Source organism: Prionailurus bengalensis, chromosome E4 (genome assembly GCF_016509475.1).
Source record: "Prionailurus bengalensis isolate Pbe53 chromosome E4, Fcat_Pben_1.1_paternal_pri, whole genome shotgun sequence".
NCBI lineage: Eukaryota > Metazoa > Chordata > Mammalia > Carnivora > Felidae > Prionailurus > Prionailurus bengalensis.
In genome coordinates, this window is record NC_057360.1 from 30,755,382 (window position 1) to 30,774,389 (window position 19,008).

The window sequence follows — 19,008 nt, forward strand, 5'->3', positions numbered from 1 at the left end:
CTAACATAGTAAGCGTGCAATGAAAGTGATTAATTGGTAGTAGAAAACCAGAGATCCCTAGCAGGGCTCAGGTGTGGGCTCGGGCTCACTGAGGACCTATTTGTGCACTGGCTGAGAGCATATCAGGGAGGGACCCTGGCAGGGCTGAGGCCCCACTGTCTGAGGCCTGGAATCCTGCCGGCCTCACAGCACCTTCCAGGGCTGGTTCTGCTCTGCCCAAGGTTGGATCTAGAAATCCTTGGGTGGGGGGAACCTGACTTGGGAATTACCTCTGAGTGAGCAAAAAAAAAACCAAAAAAACAAAAGAACAAAAAACTATTCTTCAAGGTCCCAAGAGGATAGCAGGAAGACATGTCAGAGACCACCCTCCTCCTTTTCTATTAAAATGCTCCAAATCATGTGCGTGATTAATATCCCAAACACTTTTTTCCCTGTTGGCCTGTATCACAAGAGAACAGTTAAGCTACTTTTTGCTCACAGGGGAATTAAAAAAAAAATTAAATTAAAAAAAACTAAATAAATAAACTGCTAACCAAAAAAAAAAAAAAAAAGAAAAGAAAAGAAAGAAAGAAAAAAGAGTGTCTAAATAAAGCCAGCTCCTACCACCCCAGCCCGGGTGAGAACTCCTTGACACTGGCCCTCTTCTCTCCCCAGGCAGAGCTTGCTGGGACAGGACTGCCCGCCTCCCTACTCCACTCCTCCCTGTGACCCAGCAGCATTAGACCATCTGCAGATGCTTCTAAACCAGGGAGGTCAGTCAGGAGCCTGAGTCCCACGTGCATCCCAGACTAGACCCGGAAAGGGCTTTCGCATTGTGATGTGGGCACACCTCCATTCTGCACCTGTAAGCACAGGTATCCGTGTGGGAGAGGATTCTGGACAGCCCGCCCTTTACAGATGAAGAACTGAAGCCAGGAGAGGAGTCAGCCATGCCTCCCTGGCTGATTCTTCTCTGTTCTCTTTCTGTTTCCTTCTCACCTTCTTCCTGATCTCTAAATGTTGGCGTGCCCCAGAGCTCAGCACACAGACCCTCCCACACTATCGCAGGAACCTCACCCAGGCCTGTGGCTTTTATGCACCACTCACATGCACCTGTGGGCCGCTTTCAGCCGTGGATCCGTAGCCCAGACTCTCTGCCAGACTCCAGGCTCATACATCCAACTGCCCACTCAGGGTCCCCTCTGGGATGCCTCATGGGTGTCTCTCTTTGCGTGGGTCCAAACTGAGTTCCTGACCTTTCGTTCTCCCAGTGCATTTGAGTTCGTGGCAATTCCATCATTGCTCAAGCCAATAACCTTCGAGTCACTCTTGGCTTCTGTTTCTCACAGACTCCTGCCCAAACCATCAGCAGATCTGCTCCTTCCCATCTCCGCCCCACCACCCTGCTTTGAGCCACCATCAGCCCTGGTTTGGTTTGTAGTGGTCTTCTCTTTGGTCTCCCTGCTTCCACTCTTGGGCCCTGCGGTCTGTTATAAACTAACTGAGAAGCCAGGCTATCCTGGGAAGATAAGAGTCAGCTGAGGTCCCTGCTCAGCAAAAACCCCTCCAATGGCACCCCATCCCAGACATAGTACTGTTCCATGTTACCCTTCCACCTGAGGTCCTGGCCCGCATTCCCTCCCTGCTCCCTCCATGCCAGCCACAGTGGCCCCCCAGTACACCAGGTGTAGATGCACTCACACCTTGAGGCCTTGGTATTTGCATCTCCTCTGCTTGGCACACTCCACACCGCCCCCCCGCCCCCGCTCCCAGGTATCTGCATGCCTACTCCCCCTCCTCCTGGGCACACCTTCACTCCTCCTCCTTATGCAAACCCCATCTTGCCAGTGAGGTCTTCCCTAACCTCCTCAATTTAAATTGCACCCCCCTCCATTTTCTGTCCCCCCTTTCTACTTTATTTTCCTCCATGACACTTACCACCAAACAGGCTATATAGTTTGTTTATTTTGTTTATTTTTCTCCTCTGACTGGAATATAGTAAGTTCCCCGAGGGCAGAGATCTTTATCAGATGCACAGTAAGGGCTCCGTAAATATTCGGTCAACGTAGAAAGAACAGGAATCAGAGGTTCTGGTGTGTGTGTGTCACCTTTTCCCATGAATGCCGTTGCACTTAGCCAGTGAATGAAAGAGGAAGAGAACACCTTAGATCAAGTTCAATGCCTCCTTGATGAGGGACACTGATCAACTTTGAGGGGCACTGAGGCCTAGTGAGGGGAAGGATATCCCAGATAATCACAGAACACGACTTCAGAGCTGGGACTGGATCCCTCACACCCATCTCCCCGAGTGTATGCTCTGGTCTCCCTGCCACCCACGGCTAGATAGAGGCCACTCCATGCTGACAGCAAGTTCCAGTCTCATAAGCCACAAATAAGAACGAGGAACAAAGAAAACAAAGAAGTGAGGTGTGGGGAGGGGGGTATTTTTAGCTTTGTTGGTTTCTAAGTGCATACATATATAGAAAGGTCTATAAGTGTGGCTATATATAGTTATTAAATCAGGAAGCAAGTTGAGTGGGGGGTCAGCTTTTCCGGGGGTGGCTGTGAGCCTGTTGCAACATGAACAGTTTTGAATCAGAGTGGCTGATTCCGAGGAAAGTGGCCTGCTGAGTCAACTGGAAGCTGCCTACCTCACGCCAGGAGTCCAGAAAGAGTCCAGGGAGCTATATCCTCCTTTTTCCTCTCCTCAGTCAGCCAGAAGAAGCAGTGAAATTCCAAGACCCACCCAAAACCCGGTTCCTGGCCAAGGCTTTTATGGTCAAAATCTCCCTTGTGTAGATGGGGATTCTGAAGATGGATGCTGAAGGTAAACCTGGAGCCCCTGCACCCAGCTGACCAGAGACACCTGCCTTTGGCCATCGGGAACTTTCCCAGACCTCAGGCCAGGCTAAAGGATGAGGCCTGGGTCAGCACGGAGCACTTCTTATTAGCCAGACACTGTTCACTACATTTGATCTCATTTCATACAACACCTTACTAGGGAGGTACTTTTATAATCCTCTCCATTTCACAGTTGGAGAAACTGAGGCAAAGACTGGATAAGTAATGTACTCAGGTCTCCTCTTAGGTGGCAGACCCAAGCAGTCTAGCCTCAGCGTCCAGGCCCTTAACCACGAGCCATACTGGCTAGAGGGCGGTAAACCTGGGTCAACGCCCAAACTGTGTGGCCTTCATTCATTCAGCAAGTGTTTACTGAGTATTTACTATGTGCATGGTACCTCTGGGCTCTGGGATGTGTGGCTGGCTCCAGGGCTGGAGGCCACAAATCTCTGGCTGGACAGTGAGCTAAGTGATGAATGTAGAGCAAGCACATTGGTTGCTTGTGGAAAGTGAATGAGGGCAGGTCTTTCCTCTCACCTGGGGCAGCCTGAGGGAGGTATCCTGATTCGAGCTGTGGAAACGGGCTGGTGTCCCTCTGTGCAGCAGGAGAAGGACCAAGCCCTGGAGTTGGGGCAGATCCCTACCCTGGTACAGATTATGTTATAGTTGGGGAGACACAGACAATGACCACAAATAAATGAGATAATTAGGATGGTTACAAAGGCCCTAAAGAAAACAGGGTGATGGCACGGCCCTAGGTTGAACTGTGTTCCCCAAGAAGTTATATGTCGGTGCTGTCCCCTAGCATGTGGCTTTATTTATTAAGGTAATCGAGTTAAAATGAGATTATGGTGGGCTCCCACCCATTATGACTGGTGTCCATATAAAAAAAAAGGGAAATCTGGATAGAGGTACATGGGCACAAGGCCACGTGAAGATGAAGAGACCGGGGTGATGCGTCGACAAGGAACACCAGATTTCCACAAACAGCTGGAAGCTGGGAGAGAGGCCTGGAACAGATTCTCCTCAGAAGGATCCAGCCTCTCTGACGTCTTTATCTTGGGCTCCTAGCCTCAGGGACTATGAGAAAATAAATCTTTGTTTCTTAAGCCACCCAATCTGTGGTGCTTTGTTACGCAAGCCCTGACAAACCAATACAGGGACCAAGAGTGTCTGGGGAAGAACAGGATTACTTGAGCTAACACACTGGCGATGTCTGAGGATGGGACATTTGGGCTGAGCCTGAACATTGAGAAGGAGACAGTCCTGCGGAGAGCTGTGGAAGATCCACACCCCAGAGATGGAAGCAGACTTGGCATACCTACGGAGAGATGGCAGGGCCAGGTGGCTGGAGCAGGGGGAGTGAGGGCAGAGGGGGTCAAGGTAAGGTCAGATGGAAGGCAGAGGCCAAAGCAGGTAGGGCCTCATGTGACATGCTGGGAATTTGGATTTCACACTAATAGCAATGGGAAGCCAGTGGAGGGAGTGATGTGAAGCGATTTTCTCCTTCTAAAGATCTCCTTGGCTGCTTCATGGAAAAGGCCCTTGAGGGTCAGGTAGGTGGAGATCGGTTAGCAAATGGGGCTCATGTTCTGCTGAGAAATGAGTGCCCTCAGCCAAGGGCGCTGGAGAAGGGTGGGGGATGGTCTGTGTGGTGATAAACTCTGGAGAACCCCAGTTACTGGAGAACCCCCCAACAAGACTTGCCCGTCCTGGGATGAGAGGGAAAGAGAGGCATCGAGGATGACCCCTGGGATTTTAGTCTGAGCCACTGAAAGAACAGCAGGGCTTTTTACAGTGGGAGAAGGAAAGGGGTGGGGAAGGGGGTTTCTTGACGAGGAAGACTGACAGCCAGCTTCCATCCAGATAAGATTTATAAGATGAGGCTAAAAGGTAAGTTAGAGAGACCTAGTCCCTGTGCTAAGACTCACAGCCTGAGGGAGACAGACATGTTAGCAAATGATAGAAACACCATGTGCCAAGTGGCCGGCTACACACAGCTAAGGGAATTAACTCCGGGGAAGTTGGACAAGAGAGGAAAGGTTTTTGTTTTGTTTTTTCAAAATAATTTCAGACTTACATAAAATGTTGCAAAAATAGTACAAAGAATTCCCGAATATCTTTCACCTAGTTTCCCCAAGTGTTGACATCCTACAAACGTACAGTTCAGTCCTCAAGACGGAAATCAACATCAGCCACAAACCTCCTTCAGATTGCATCAGCTGTCTCACTCATGTACTTCATCGGGTCTGGGAGCCAGTGCAGGGACCCCACATAGTATTTAGTTGTCATGTTTCCTTAGGCTCCTGGGACAGTTCCTTCATCTTACTCATTCGTGACCTTCATACTTTTGAAGAGTACCAGCCAGTTATTCTGTAGAATGTCCCTCAACTTGGGTTTGGCTGGTGTTTTCTCAGCACGTGTGTTTTGACAAGAACACCACAGAAGTGATGCTGTGCCCTTCTCAGGGCATTGTATTGGGCAGTACGTACGTGAGGCCAATCTGTTGGGTTTCTTGTTATGTTGACTTTGATCACCTGCCTAAGGCAGTGTCTGCTAGGTTTTTCCGCCGTAAAGATACCATTTTCCACTTTACAATTAACAAGCATCTTGTGGGGAAATACTTTGAGATTATGTAAACATCCTGTTTCTTACCACATTTTCACCCACGAATGTTTGTTTCCACTGATGATTCCTGCTTTAAACAATCATTATTGTGAGTGTTTGCCAAACGGTGGCTTTCTATTTCCATTGTGTCTTCTAACATCTATTCATTGGAATTTTGCTGTGAGAAAGAGCTGTCCCCTCTCCCTTATGTATGTATTCAAATACTTGTCTATATCAGATAGACCCATTATTTCTTATTTTGCCTTTAATTTATGTTATAATCTATTTTGATTATTATTTATTTTGTTGATGAAATTACCTCAGATTTGGTCATCTTGAACCCCTTCAAGTTGGCCCCTGTGTTCAAAAGGAAAGTTTTGAGCTGGGTCATGAATGAGGCATAGGGACTTACAGGAAGAGAGAGAACAGAGGTTCCAGGCTTGAGGGCCTGAGGACAACTATGGGCATGACACCCAGTGCTCTCTGAGGATGCTGGCCGGCCTCTGGGCTTGCTATTCCTGACCGTGAGGGCCAGGAGAATGCAGCCACATGCCTTGCTCAGGGGGAGAGACCTCCACTGATGATGCCCACGCCCCCCCCCCCCGCCCCCCCCACACACACAGGACTTCCCTAGGGACAAATTCTCTGGGGATGCGGTTGCTACAGCTATTCCCAGCATTTGGGCTATTAATGCATCTGCCTGGATTTGCTCAAGAGGGGCCCTCCACCAAGCCCATAGACCCCTCCAGCCACTTCCTGCCTGCCACTGCTCTGCCAGATTGGCCATCACTCAGGGCTGTGATATCCCCACTGGTTGGCCAATGACTGAAGGGTGTTCCCTTCAGCCTGAAGGGCTTATATCAGGGGAAGTAGTGAGGCTCTTGGAGCTATGGAGTGACAGAACCACATGTAGAGACATGTCCTAGAGTCTCATCTGGGTGAGACTGGCTATTGTTTGGTTTGTTGTCATCTTTTCTTTTTTTTTTTTTTTAATTTTGAATGTTTATTATTTTGAGAGAGAGACAGAGACAGAGTGTGAGTAGAGAAGGGGCAGAGAGAGAGAGGGAGACACAGCATCTGAAGCAGGCTCCAGACTCTGAGCTGTCAGCACAAAGCCCAGCGCAGGGCTCGAACCCACGAACTGCAAGATCATGACCTGAGCCCAAGTCAGATGCTCAACTGACTGAGCCAACCAGGCACCCCTGTTGTCATATTTTCAATCCAGGTCCCCTGTGAAGTCTTGAGGAATGCCCAATAGTGTGTACCTAGTGGGCAGAGGGCAGGAAAGTGGCAGCTGGATGACTGTCAGTCTGGTCCAAGCCCCTGGCAACAGGGATGGAGCTCTGCCCCAAAGGCAGAATGACTTACCTCAGGTCACAGAGACAGTTGGTGGCTAGGGAAGACCCAGTGTTCGGACCCCTCGTGTCCTTCTCACCACTGCACGTTCCCAGTCTGTGCTCCTTCTTGTTTCTCAACCGCTGATGAGGTCACAGTCTGGGTTTATGTGACCATTTCCCTCCATCCTCCCCAGCAGGCAGAGAGACAGAGGCCCATGTTCTGGGCCCCCTCTGGGGCAGGGCGTCTCAGCACCTGAGCAGCACGGGCCCCTCCCCCACAGGGAAGGAGAGCTGTCCTGGGTCTTTCAGCAAGTGCAAGGCTGAGGTCAAGCCCAGGCTCACCTTGCGACCTCTTCTGGCTGGATGCCTGTGACCTCTCCCAGACCTGGCACTGAAGCTGGCATCGGCTGCCATTTCTGCCCTCTCTCATTCCTCTTCCTTCAGTTCAGGATGAGAAACAGGGTCCACTCTTTTTCCCTTACATTTCAAATTAAGCTTAAAGATAGTTAAATATTCACAGGATTCAAAATTCAAAAAGTGTAAACGTTGCGCTGTAGGAAGTCTCCTTTCCAACTCTGTCTGTTGGACATCTGTCCCCAGAGGCAGTTGCCGTGGTTCGTTTCTCACGCAGCTTTCCAGACAGTCTACATCGGGCCAGCAGACCTGCTCTGTGCAGGACCAGATAGTAAATTGTTTGGCTTTGCAGGTCCCGCGTCCTGTTTCACGTTGCTCAGCTGCCCTCGTAATGGGGAAGCAGGCACAGATGATACATATGTGAAGAAACATGGCTGTGTCCCAGCAAAATTTTGTGTGTGGACACTGAAATTTGGATTTCATGTAATTTTCACCTATTGCAAAGTAATATTTTTCGTGTTTTTCCAAACATTAAAAAAATGTGGAAACCATGCTTACCCACAGGCTGTGCAAAAACTTAGCGTTTTGATGTATGGATAAATCATAATGTATTTAAACAGTGGCCCATTGATGGACTTTTACGCTGGCTCTGGTCCTTTGTGATCACATAAAATAGCTCAGAGAATACGCTTGCTCATACATCATGCCATGTACAGGCGGCGTATCTGCAGGATATATTTGGGGACAAGTCTGATCATATCTGAACAGCCCTTCTCCTCCCAGGTTCCTCCGCCTCCCTTGTCATCTCTTTAAACGTCTTCTTCGTGTTCTCTCAGCAGCAGTCAGTATCAGATGCACTGAGTGCTTCACAAGAACCATCCCTGGCTGTCCCCTCGGCCCTGCCCCAGGCCACCCCTCAAGTGTTTCTTCGACTCCAGCCTCCTAATGGGTCCTCTGCCTTGACTCTCCCCGTGCACCAGCCCTTCCTCACAGAACCCCCCCCCCCGCCCCCGCCCCAGAGGGATGCATCAAAATCACAAGTGCAACTCTGAAGGCCGCCTGTGCATTTCACAGATCTGTGCAGGCAGAACCACACCCCTCAGGGTGGTGTTTAAGATCCCCATCCCCACCCTTCCAACTACAGCTTAGTCACTAAGAGTAGGACCCTGGAGCCAAAATGGGCTGAATCCTTCGTGCTTCTCAGAGGTTTGCCACTGGGCAAACCAACCTTTCCTTGGTGAGAGCTTAGTTTCCTGACCTGTATAATGGGAAGAACAGTAGTCCTCACCGTATAGGGTTATTGTGGGTTAATTCACAGAAAGTACTTAAAAGGGTGGCTGGCACATATTACATGCCCAGTGCATGCTGGCCACCATTATTTTTATTTTCAAACTCAGTCATAGCTTTATCTCCCACGCCCAGCACCCAAGGTTCACTGCTGCTGGCTCCCAACACTGTAGCCTCACTAGACTGTGACCATTTTGAAATCACTCCATGCCAGTGACCTTGCTGTCTCCTGGTCCCTGTGCTTCGTCAGCCTGGGCAAGATCCTCCCCCCGCCACACACACACACAACATGACCCCCTGTTGAAATGCCACTCGGTTTCCAAAGCCCAGCTCAGATGCAGCTCCCCTTCTGGGCCTCCACCTCTTTGTACCTCCCCCTCCCCCTCTACTTCTGTGGTTGCCCTTCCACACCTCCTGCACTCATGAGAATTATATATGCTTATGTCCCCCAGATAGATTGTCAGCTCCCTGCCTGAGGGTAAGACCTGGGTCTTTGACATCTCTGAGTCCCCCCACCCCCAGCACTTTGCACAGAAACTTGCATGTGGAAAGTGCACAGCAAACGCCTTTAGATTCAACTGCAAACAAGCTCTTTGGGGATACAGAATGTGGACATGGGAAGAAATAATGAACACCGCCCAAGGTGGGACTCAGTACTTCTCCATGGTCTAGAACCCATGCATGTATAAACAAAACGGACTGTTTTCCCAAACCTCAGAGGCGGGCTGGAGGTCTGCTGGCCTCTACGAGTGCATTCCCCATCACGCTGCCGATGAGGTAACAAATCCCACAGAACTGCAAATGGCGTTTGCTTTGCCACCCGCATTCACCTGCCTTGCGTAAGAACCTTGCCTAAGTACCAAGTGATGGAGAACTTGAGTGCATGGCCTCATCAGCCGTGGGTGCAGACATCCTTCGGGAATCTCAAACTTTCTGTTCCCCAAAAGTCTAGATTGTTAGGCTACTTTGCTTTTGACTCAAATCTCCCAGAATACGGTTGTGACCATGTGTGTGACTGGAGCTCAGAAAAGAGGGCAAGGCTGTCAGCCCACATATCCATAGGGACCCACTAGCTTCGTGTAGGAGAAATCTTAACTAACTGCGACATAATCCTGAGGTCCGGCGGACCGTGCCTTCAAGTGTCCCAGGCTCCTTCTACTCTTTTGCTCTGCCATACTTAGGGTATGACTGCCATCCTCAGTGCTGCTGTGTGGTCATATGACAAGGCCACATCACATGACATCACATTCACATTTCAGGCAAGAAAAAGGGGAAACAGTAAGGGACAGAAGAGCACAGTTGAGTTAGCCTATTCTATTTATTTTTTAATGTTTATTTTTGAGAGAGAAAGAGCATAAGCAGGGGAGGGGAAGAGAGATAGGGAGACAGAGGATCCAAAGCAGGCTCCATGCTGACAGCAGAGAGCCTGATGCAGGGCTTGAACTCATGAACCATGAGATGGTGAACTGAGCTGAAGTCGGATGCTTAACCAACTGAGCCACCCAGGGACCCCAAGTCTATTTTAAAGCACTTTCTCAGAAGCCCCTCCCAATGACTGTCCTTTACACCTCGTTGATCCTAACTGTGATCCATGCACATCCTAACTGCAAAGCAGCCTGGGAAATGTAGTTTTTTAGCTTGTCACATTGCTACCCATACATAGAAATTGGGATTCTGTTGGTACAGACAAGGGGGGAGTAGGGTTGGAGTGGGTAATTCGTGGTCTCTGCCCCACTTGGGGCAGGACTTTCATGAAGGAAGATTCATGGAAGAAATGGACCCCAGGGGGATCAGATAAGAACTTACCATGCACCCAGGCAGTTCACTAAGTAAGTGAGGGAAGGGAGGCCTCTCCTGTTACCCTCACACATGATGGAGTAGTTCCAGCACCCGTTTTAGAGATAAGGCAAATGAAACCTAAAGCTGTTCAGTACCTCACTCAGGGTCACACAGCTAGTAAATGGCATCCAGATTCAAACTCCAGAATCTACCGTGCTCCCTTCACCCCTCCAGGCTCACCTCCCCAGGAAGCTTCTGTAGAGAAGGAAAGAAGAAAGGTCCGGACAGCATGTATCCGTACCAGGACCTGGACAGGGCTCGGGAGGAATAGGAAATAAAGATTCCTAGAGTGCTCCAAGTGGCCATTTTTGAACATAAAGATATCTTATTACAGCTAATTCCCAGAAAGATTTAAACTGTAAACTGTTTGGCACTTTTAAAAAGCATCAACATGAAATAAAAGCCAGAAATCAAATGGAAAACTAGGATGAGAGCACCTTTTGTGGGGGACTCCAGAGGCAAGGCAAGGGACAGAGTGGCAGGCCCACTCCAGGCTGGGAGGACCAGCAGGGCAGAGAAGCAAGTGGGTCTCTGCTGGAGACCAAGTCCCTCCTGCTCTGGACAGCAGCCAGCAGAGTCTGCCCCCCGTCAAGGGCTGGGTGGAGGCAGGACATGTGAGGAGCAAGCCAGGCAGCGCAGTGTCCTGGGAACATTCTCGCCTTGGGCGAGGTGACCAGCAGTGAAGCTCTGGGTACCCTGTGCTTGGGGCTACCTTCCTGCCCTCCAGGTCTTCTGTGTGCCTCAAGTGGAAAGGAACTCGAATCCCCCACTCCCACAGGGATGTCCCGAAACCAAGGAAATCCTAGGGTCTCAGGTTTCACCTCAGACTTGGAAGCTCGGGGGTTAGAGTGCACGCAAGATGCCCATGCAGCGCCTGTGGCTGAGCTCCCCCTTTAGGCAGCATCTGGGACTGCAGTTACCTGCTAATTACGTTAAGGGAGTTATTGCTGTTGTCTGGCAGGTGATGGTGCGGTCAACTAAAATCCGGAATATAGGCGGAGGGACAGGTTGGTGGGGGTGTCAGGAGAGGCTGGAGATGGTTATTGTCTTATTCAAAGAGAAGATGGAGCCTGTCCCTGACCTCAATCAGTTAATGCCTAAGGTGGTTGAAAATGGAAAACAGAGCAACTGGTACTCCAACACTTCATGGATTTATCAGTCAGCAGGAGTCTGTGAAGCCCCCATCACGTGCTCAGCATGATTCTAAAATCTCTGACAAATATATGAAAAGCAGAATGAAAACCCAGCTCATCCAACCACTGGGAAATCGTGTCTTTTCTGGACACCTGAAAATTTACCAGCCCCGCACACGTCAAGCACTTTTTTTTAAATGTTAAATATTTTGGATGAAAATGTTTTTAAAACGCATTATGCTCATCCCTGGCTTCCTTAGAGGCTATTGAACATGGTTTGACTGTGAACATCATTGACTCTGCTGTCCTATGATATGATAGCCCTGGAGGCTGTGGGGTGGGGATGACCGCTTCCACACTATGTGGTCCCCAGGCACTATTTGGTTTAGTCATCTGCTTTTATACTTTTTCTAAATATTCCCTCATTGTCAGGCTTTAAGTGTTAGTTTTCCCTATTCTTTTTAAGCCTCCTTTCACTTCATTGCTTCTAATCTCCGAGTTTGGAAACCGGACAGATTCATCTTTTATAACCCATCTTGGCCCAAAATGGAATTAAGGGGACGGTTAAAATTTATCAAGGACGTACTGTGTGCTGCGCATTTTGCCAACTGTTTTGCAACCATTTTTTTTTTCACAACAGCCCTCAGAGTTGGGAATTTTGTCTCCACTTTATAGATGTGTAGACTGGGGCTCAGAGAATTTAAGCAACTTGCCGAAGGTCACCCAGCTGCTAGTTAGTGGCAGGGCTAGAATTCAGATGCAGTGTGTCCAGCACAGGGACCATCCATGCTTTTCAGTGCTCTGAGTTTGTGGGAAACCACATGCTCTTCCCTATTGCTTCTTACTGTGCTAGCCTGTGATAGTTTTATCTTCCTAAGTGGAATGTAAGCCTCTTGAGGGCAGGGACCTAGCTGCCAGCTTATTATGTATTGCCCACACCATCACCCAGTGTCAGGATTCCAGGTGATCAACAGGTGCTTTGCAAAGAGTGAGAGCGTAGAAGATTAAGGGCAGGAGAATGGAGGTGGACCATTGCCCCCCTCCTTCCGGACACCTCATACCTCCCTGCTGCCTACAACTTTCAGCTTACAACCAGGCATTTGCTCAGCATTTGCTGAGCAGGATGCTTTGTCTGCTTAAAGCTCAAATCTTCCCTTAGCCTAACAGCAATTTCTGAAGCGTCCCCACATGGGCCACTCTGGGTTGGAAGGAAGGAGTGTGGGCTCCAGCAGCCTGCCTCCCCCTGGGGACACATCGAGGCCAAGCCCAGAGGAGACACCACAGAGGCATAGTGGCCCAGTAGGGAGGGGAAGGCTGGTGTTGGGTCCGGGATTTTTGCTAAAGCAATTCTAGAGCAGATGCCTTTGAGGAACCTTTTATACAGAACTTTGTTCCTCCAAGTAGCATAGCTGGAATTCTGACTTTCCGGCCAAAGCAAAAGCAGGCCAGCATCCCAGTGGGGTCTGGTTCTGCTGAGTAATGCCTGCCCTGAATCTTTGCTCTGTGACTAAAACTCTGGGGAGAAAAACTGACGTGACTTACGGATCTCATCGTGACAGGACAGTTTCTGTTTGTGTGTTGGTTCTCCATCAGAAACACTGAGCTCAGTGGGGAACCCCCTCCCCCCGTGTGACCAGAGCACACGGGCGACCTCACGTGACCCGCAACCCGCGCCAAGCACTTCTCCTCGGGTGATATCACACCCTCGCCGACTGCCCAGGTGTTGCACGGCCTCCCGGGGCTGACACGGTATTTGCATCATTTCGGATACTTGGCTCTCGATTTGTTTGCCTTTAGTTAATAGTAAATCTGGAGTGGGGTTGAGGGAAGTTGTTGAGACAGCCAGACAGCGGACGCGTCTTGCTGGGCCTTGGACCTGGGGCTCCCAGCCCATCTCTGCCCCAGGAACCTTGTCAGGTCTTCCTGGCTGGGACCTGAGGCTGGAGGTTGCTGGTCTAGCCCCTCCTGCTTCAGTCCCAGGACTTGTTGCAGATTTGGAGCCCCCTCAAAGGGCCAGGGCCAGGGCCAGGTGCTACTGAGCCTTAGGCTTCTATGTGCCTCTTTCCTCATTTCTCTCTCTCTTCAGAAAAACCAGTGCTAGAGGCCCCTGGATTCCCCCTCCTTCCTTCTGCTCTGGCCATCAGAGCTCAGCCTTCCCGCCCCGGGGGTCCAGGACTCATTGCTTCACAGACCTGCAGAGGGTCAGGGCTGAGGGACTCTGCCAAGATCTGCCCCACCAGACCAAGGTGGCAGGGTGATGTCTTAACCCACTTCACTCAGCCACCACTTTCCAGCACAACTTCATCTCTCTGGCCTCGGTTTGCCCATCTGCCAAGGAGTAGGAAATGAGCCCCATTCTTCCAACCGCAGAATAAAGACTTGAACAAGCTGGGGGCACCTGGATGGCTCAGTCGGTAAAGCATCTGACTTCAGCTCAGGTTATGATCTTGCGGTTCATGCGTTCGAGACCCCCATGTCAGGCTCTGTGCTGACAGCTCGGAGCCCGGAGCCTGCTTCTGATTCTGTGTCTCCCTCTCTCTCTGCACCTCCCCAGTTTGTACTCTGTTTCTGTTTCTCTCTCTCTCTCTCTCTCTCTCTCTCTCTCTCTCTCTCTCTCTCTCAAAAATAAATAAAAACATAAAGAAATATTTTTTTTAAAAAAAGACTTGGACAAGCTGGGTTTGCAAAAGGGCCCAGGGCCCCGTGGCCCCAGCAGTCCAGACTTGAGTGAGCATGCATCAGAAGCCCCGGGGCAGGGGGGCAGGGTGGGGAGGGGGGAGGCTGTGAAGACACAGAGTGTCTTTGAGTCCTCCTGCTCCCAACCCCCAGGGCTTCCCATTCATTCGGCCTGGAGTGGGATCAGAGAATTTGCATTTCAAGTTTTCAGGTGTTGCTGATGGGCTGGTCCCCGGGACCACCCTTGGAGAACACTGCTCTGAACCACATAACTCCTGGACATTGACCCCGACCGTCACCCAAAATGGGTGAGAGTCCGTGTGTACAGAAACCGGCTCAAACTGGCCCTGGGAAGTTGGTAGCTTGAAATCAGCCATGTGAGTATTTACACCTTGGAAGTCAGCAAATGCTACAAATTGGAACTTTTCCCCAGATTGCCGGCTGTTAAACATTTACTAGCATACCCCTGGATACGAAGGCAGCCTTTCTGTTCATCTGCACTCTAAGGCAGGTGTTGTGCCTCACAAACTGAACAGGAAGGCTCAGCCAGAATTCTCTGTACTTCCATTGTCTTGTCTATAAATTGGAAACAATAATAGCATCTACCTCACGGGGCCGCAAGAATTAAGAGACTACGTGTGATCATTTAGCAAAGTAACCAGCGTAGAGTAAGTGCTCAAAGGTATTAACTATTGTCATTAAAATCCTTTGGATTATAGAGACCGGCGTATTTTCTTCCTCTAAGCTTATAAAGTTTTATAGAACTGTATACCCAGGTGGGGGGGACAGCATGCCATGCTGAGCTTGACAGCCTTGGGGTACACAGTCTTCTGGAGACTACCCCCAGCACCCATCATGAGCCCCAGCCCCTGAATTTGTACATGTGACACCATTGGCCACAGCAGCCAACCAGATACTCCTGGGCTCACAGAGTCTCTCACCTGAGAACCTGGACCTAAAACCCGGAGCCAGCCTATCAGTCACCACCTGCAAGTCAGGTCAGTGAGGCAAACAGGCCCTGCCAGCAGCCAGAGGGACCAAGGAAGGGCTGCAGAGAGAAGAGATGACATAGACACTTGCAGGCGGGCATGGGAGGGGAGGTCTCGAGAAGACCCCGCCTCTGAATCAGGACTCCTCTTAAAGGTCTCTTGCTGTCCTGCCCTGGACCTACATCCTCACAGCCAGTGTCTCCTTCGGCTTCAGTCAGATCAAGTTGGCTACTTCTGTTAGAACCAAAGAGGCTCAGCTTCTCCACTCACTGCCCTCTTTGCCCGATGCCTTGCCTCTCCCAGTGCAGACACAGATCCCAGGGCCAGCTCGGTCCTGCTCACTGTGGATTTGGGGCAGTTCTCTAGGCCCCTCCTCTTTAGAATACTCATTGAATGTGAACTTGGGCAGGAGCAAGCCTCCCTCTGAATTTTCCCCATTATGTGTATAGAAATGACTATCTCGACATTAAGCTACTCAGCATCATCGGTCCCTGTGTGAGGCCCTTCAGCGACTCCCCGTTGCTCCTGGACAGAGCCCAGTCTCCTTTTGTGGACTGGGGTTGCTGCCTGAGTCTCCCGTTTACATCTCTCCCCTTCTCGTTCACTCATTTCTGAGCCGAATGGACCTGCCGGCAGTTCCCCCAAGATGCTCCCTTCCATCTGGCTTCTGTGTAGAACAGGATTTCCCGAAGCCTGTAGCCAACCACCAACCTTTCTGCAGGCTTCCCCCGGACGTTGTTTCCCCTGGGCCGCCTTCCCCACCACAGCGCTGGCTGCCCCTCTGTGCCGGGCAGCCGGTACATCTCCACACCACGGCGCATCACTTGGCCTACCTGTTTAGCACACCCCCTGCCTCACCACCAGATCCCGAGGCCCGTCCCCCCTTGTTTCCCCAGAGCCCACAATGTAAGTGCTCGGTGCGTGGTTCCATACGTGTTGTGGCCCGAGGAGAGTGGGCTCCAGAAGACCCCGGTGCTTGCCAACTCCAGGGGCCACAGCCACTGCCCACGGTGCCCTGTGGGAAGTCGTTTTCTAGAGGGAGGAAAGGGAGAGGAAGGGGGAAGGGAGTCCCCAGGTGGGTCAGGTAGAGATTATTGAGAGTTTGTGCCTGGGCGACTGGATAGGGAGCTCAGTGGAAGTGAAGTGTGGGTGGAAGGAACAGTGAGTGAGCTTGGCAGGAAAAAGGTAAAGTGAGGTGTATGGGATGAAGGCGCAGAATCTGGAGGGAAGTAAGGAAGAGAAGGAGAAAAATGAGCCCTGGGCATTGACCCCTGAGCCTTTCCTGGACCCCAGGTCATGCCACACATGTTCCCAGGAGGCACGGGGGCCCCAGGTGCTCATGGGCTTGCCTGTGGGACGTCATAAGGGCCTCAGATTCACACCCCCCTCGCCCCCCATCTCCAGACAAGTTGCTCTGTAAGGCCAAGGGGAGGAACAAGTGGTTCCCCGCCCTTGGGCACAGGGTCAAGATCATGAAAGCATCACAGCGCTGCTCCAATGATATGCATGTCATTCCTCGGTTACCACGTGGCAGGGCTGCAGTTTTTGCCATGGTGTGGAGGTCCTGACCTTCAGAGAGCCCTCCCAACAAGCTAGACAGAAGGAGGAGGTTGGGCTTCCGGTTCATATATTTTCATTCCAGGAAGTCTATGGTGTGAGGCCTCCTTGTAACCTGTAATATATTTTCGGGGTTGTCTAAGGAAGATTTTATCAGACATCTAATAGATGACTTTAATAGATGATCCTATGAAAATTGTGTGCACAAACAAGAAGCTAAGAGAGTTTGGAAAAAGCCTACATTCTCCTGCCTTCCCCAGCAAGAAAAAAAAAATAGCTTCACCCCTAAGAAGTTTATAATCGAGGTGGGGAAAGAAAATGTGTATTTTTTTTTTAAGTGCGGAGAATAATTAAATATTAAATGGTGTGGTGCTTGCTGGTTGCAACAGGACTGTAATGCGGCTCAGGGAGTCAGTTCTGCGTCAGAGAATTCGCGAGAAGGGGGAGACCAGAACCACAGATGTGGATCAGCGGAGAAAAGAAGGGAGGGGTTCCAGGGAAGGGGAATTGCAAGAGTAATTGCCTGTAGAGTGTGCCAGACGGGAGGGGCTGGATGAACCAGATTCTATGTTAAATGCAGGAAGATAGGATTGGAGAGAGGGAGGAGGGTGTCAGGAGGGGGAGGTGGGGGCAGAGAAGAAGTCTCTGCATGCCCAACTCCAGGAATTTGGGATGATGGAGATGATGGAAGGAAGGGATGGTGAGAGGGGAGGAAGCATCCCAGGGCTGGCGAGGAAGGAGCTGAGGAAGTCTCCAGCAATTGCTGGTCCCCAGCAGGCATGGGAGGCTGGGAGGTTTCCTTGTGGGTGGCTGACTTGAGAGCTGAGGGCACCACTCTTCCCCCGACGCCAGGGTTCTGTGCCCCACTGCAGCAGCAGAAGCTTCATGAACCCCACCATCAGAGAATGAGCACACAGGCCAGTGCTCCCCTGTGTGCCTGCGATCCCAGCCTGTCACGGGCCCCAGGGAGCCACTGCGGGGCCTTGCACAGGGAATGGCAGGATCCAACACTTTGATAGACATTTGGCGGGGCGGGGGCGGGGGGTAGCTACTAGGTGCAAAGCACCATGGGGAAATGGAAATAAGTGACACCGGGACCCACAGTCAGGAGAAGAAAGCACGTGGTTAAGAGCCCTGAGGGAAGGATGGAACAGCACTGGGGGAGGAGTGTGGGTTATTAATCCTGACTGAGAGGATTGAAGGCAGCTCCCAGCAGGGTGTGGGGTTTGCACCCCCTCGGAAAACGAATAAGGATGCGCAGGCAGAAAAGCTGGGCAAGAGGAAGGGCAGAGGGAAGGAGGAAGTCCCTTGGGAGAGCAGCACAAGCTCAGGTGCACAGGCTACAGAGCCCATGTCCTGCCCACGGAAGGGTCAGGTGACCTTCGTGAGGGACACAGGGCCATGCTGGTCCCAGCGTGTGAGGGAGACTGTGGGTAGAGGTGGGGAGGTTGAGGCAGATGCTAAGAGCCAGGGAAGGAGAGGTCAGGAGGAAGAAGGCCTGGGGCGTGGGTCCTGGGTTTGGGCGGCATCCCCAGAGCACGTGGCTAGAGCTAGAAGGGACAGAGCAGCCAAGAGGAATAAGACAGCACCAGCACCTTGGTCGCAGGCCAGGGGAGGAGGCCGGAAGCAAGAACTGCTCAGTATGGAAAATGCTCGAATCCTGTGGGCACACAGAGGAGGGAGTGATGCACTCTGCTCTGGACCTGGTGTGTGGGGTGGGGCTGGGAAGACATTTGAGCTGGACTTGGGGCCTTGGGGAGGGAGGAGGTTCCCTGGGTTGGGAAGAGAAGGGGTTTCAGGCGGAGGAGTCACCGCAAAGAAGGAGGCAACACTACTAAAGGGCAAGGAACAGAGACCAGCAGGTTGGTGTGACCAGTGTGTGTGCGTGTGTGTGTGTGTGTGTGAGAGAGAGAGAGAGAGAGAGAGAGAGAGAGAGAGAATGAATGTGAGTGCACATTGGGAGATGAGGCTGGAAAGGAAGATTGGGGCCCAGACTGGGAGGCTTTCACCTGCCCTCCTGAAGGGGCCTGGATGTCACTCTCATGCAGTGAGGAGATCAAGCGTTTCTGAGCAGGAGTCCCATAACCAGAGCCGTGTGTTAGAAAGTGAATTCTGACCCCTGCATGGAGGAGGATGGAGGGGACGAAGCCACGAGGCAGGGACGAGCCAGGAGGTTGGCACACGCGTCCACAACAGCAGCAGGGGAGTTGGCAGGCAAGAAGAGCGATGCCAGCAGAAGCCACTCCTGGGCCGCAGTCAGTAGGCCTTGCTCACCAGCGGGGCGGGAGCCGTGAAGAGGGAGGAGCGGAGGACAGCAGCAGGGCTCCCTGGTTCTCTGGCTGGGCTGGGCCGTGAACCGAGAGAGGAAATAGAAGACGATAAGTTGGTCCGTGGGGGCAGGATGCGAGC

At 51.3% G+C, this 19,008-nt stretch overlaps 1 long non-coding RNA gene across 4 annotated transcripts in view; it reads left to right on the forward strand.

Moving 5' to 3' along the window:
- LOC122476529 overlaps positions 1 to 19,008 on the forward strand; it is a 93,080-nt gene that overhangs the window by 61,415 nt on the left and 12,657 nt on the right. Inside the window, exons 5-6 of one of the 4 annotated variants that reach the window (XR_006295523.1) lie at positions 655 to 854; positions 2,779 to 3,933. The exons of 2 other annotated variants lie outside the window; for them this stretch is intronic. This is a non-coding gene — a long non-coding RNA (uncharacterized LOC122476529). Of the gene's footprint in view, positions 1 to 654; positions 3,934 to 19,008 lie in introns of those variants that run through there. One more of the 4 variants, XR_006295522.1, reaches the window with a different exon arrangement.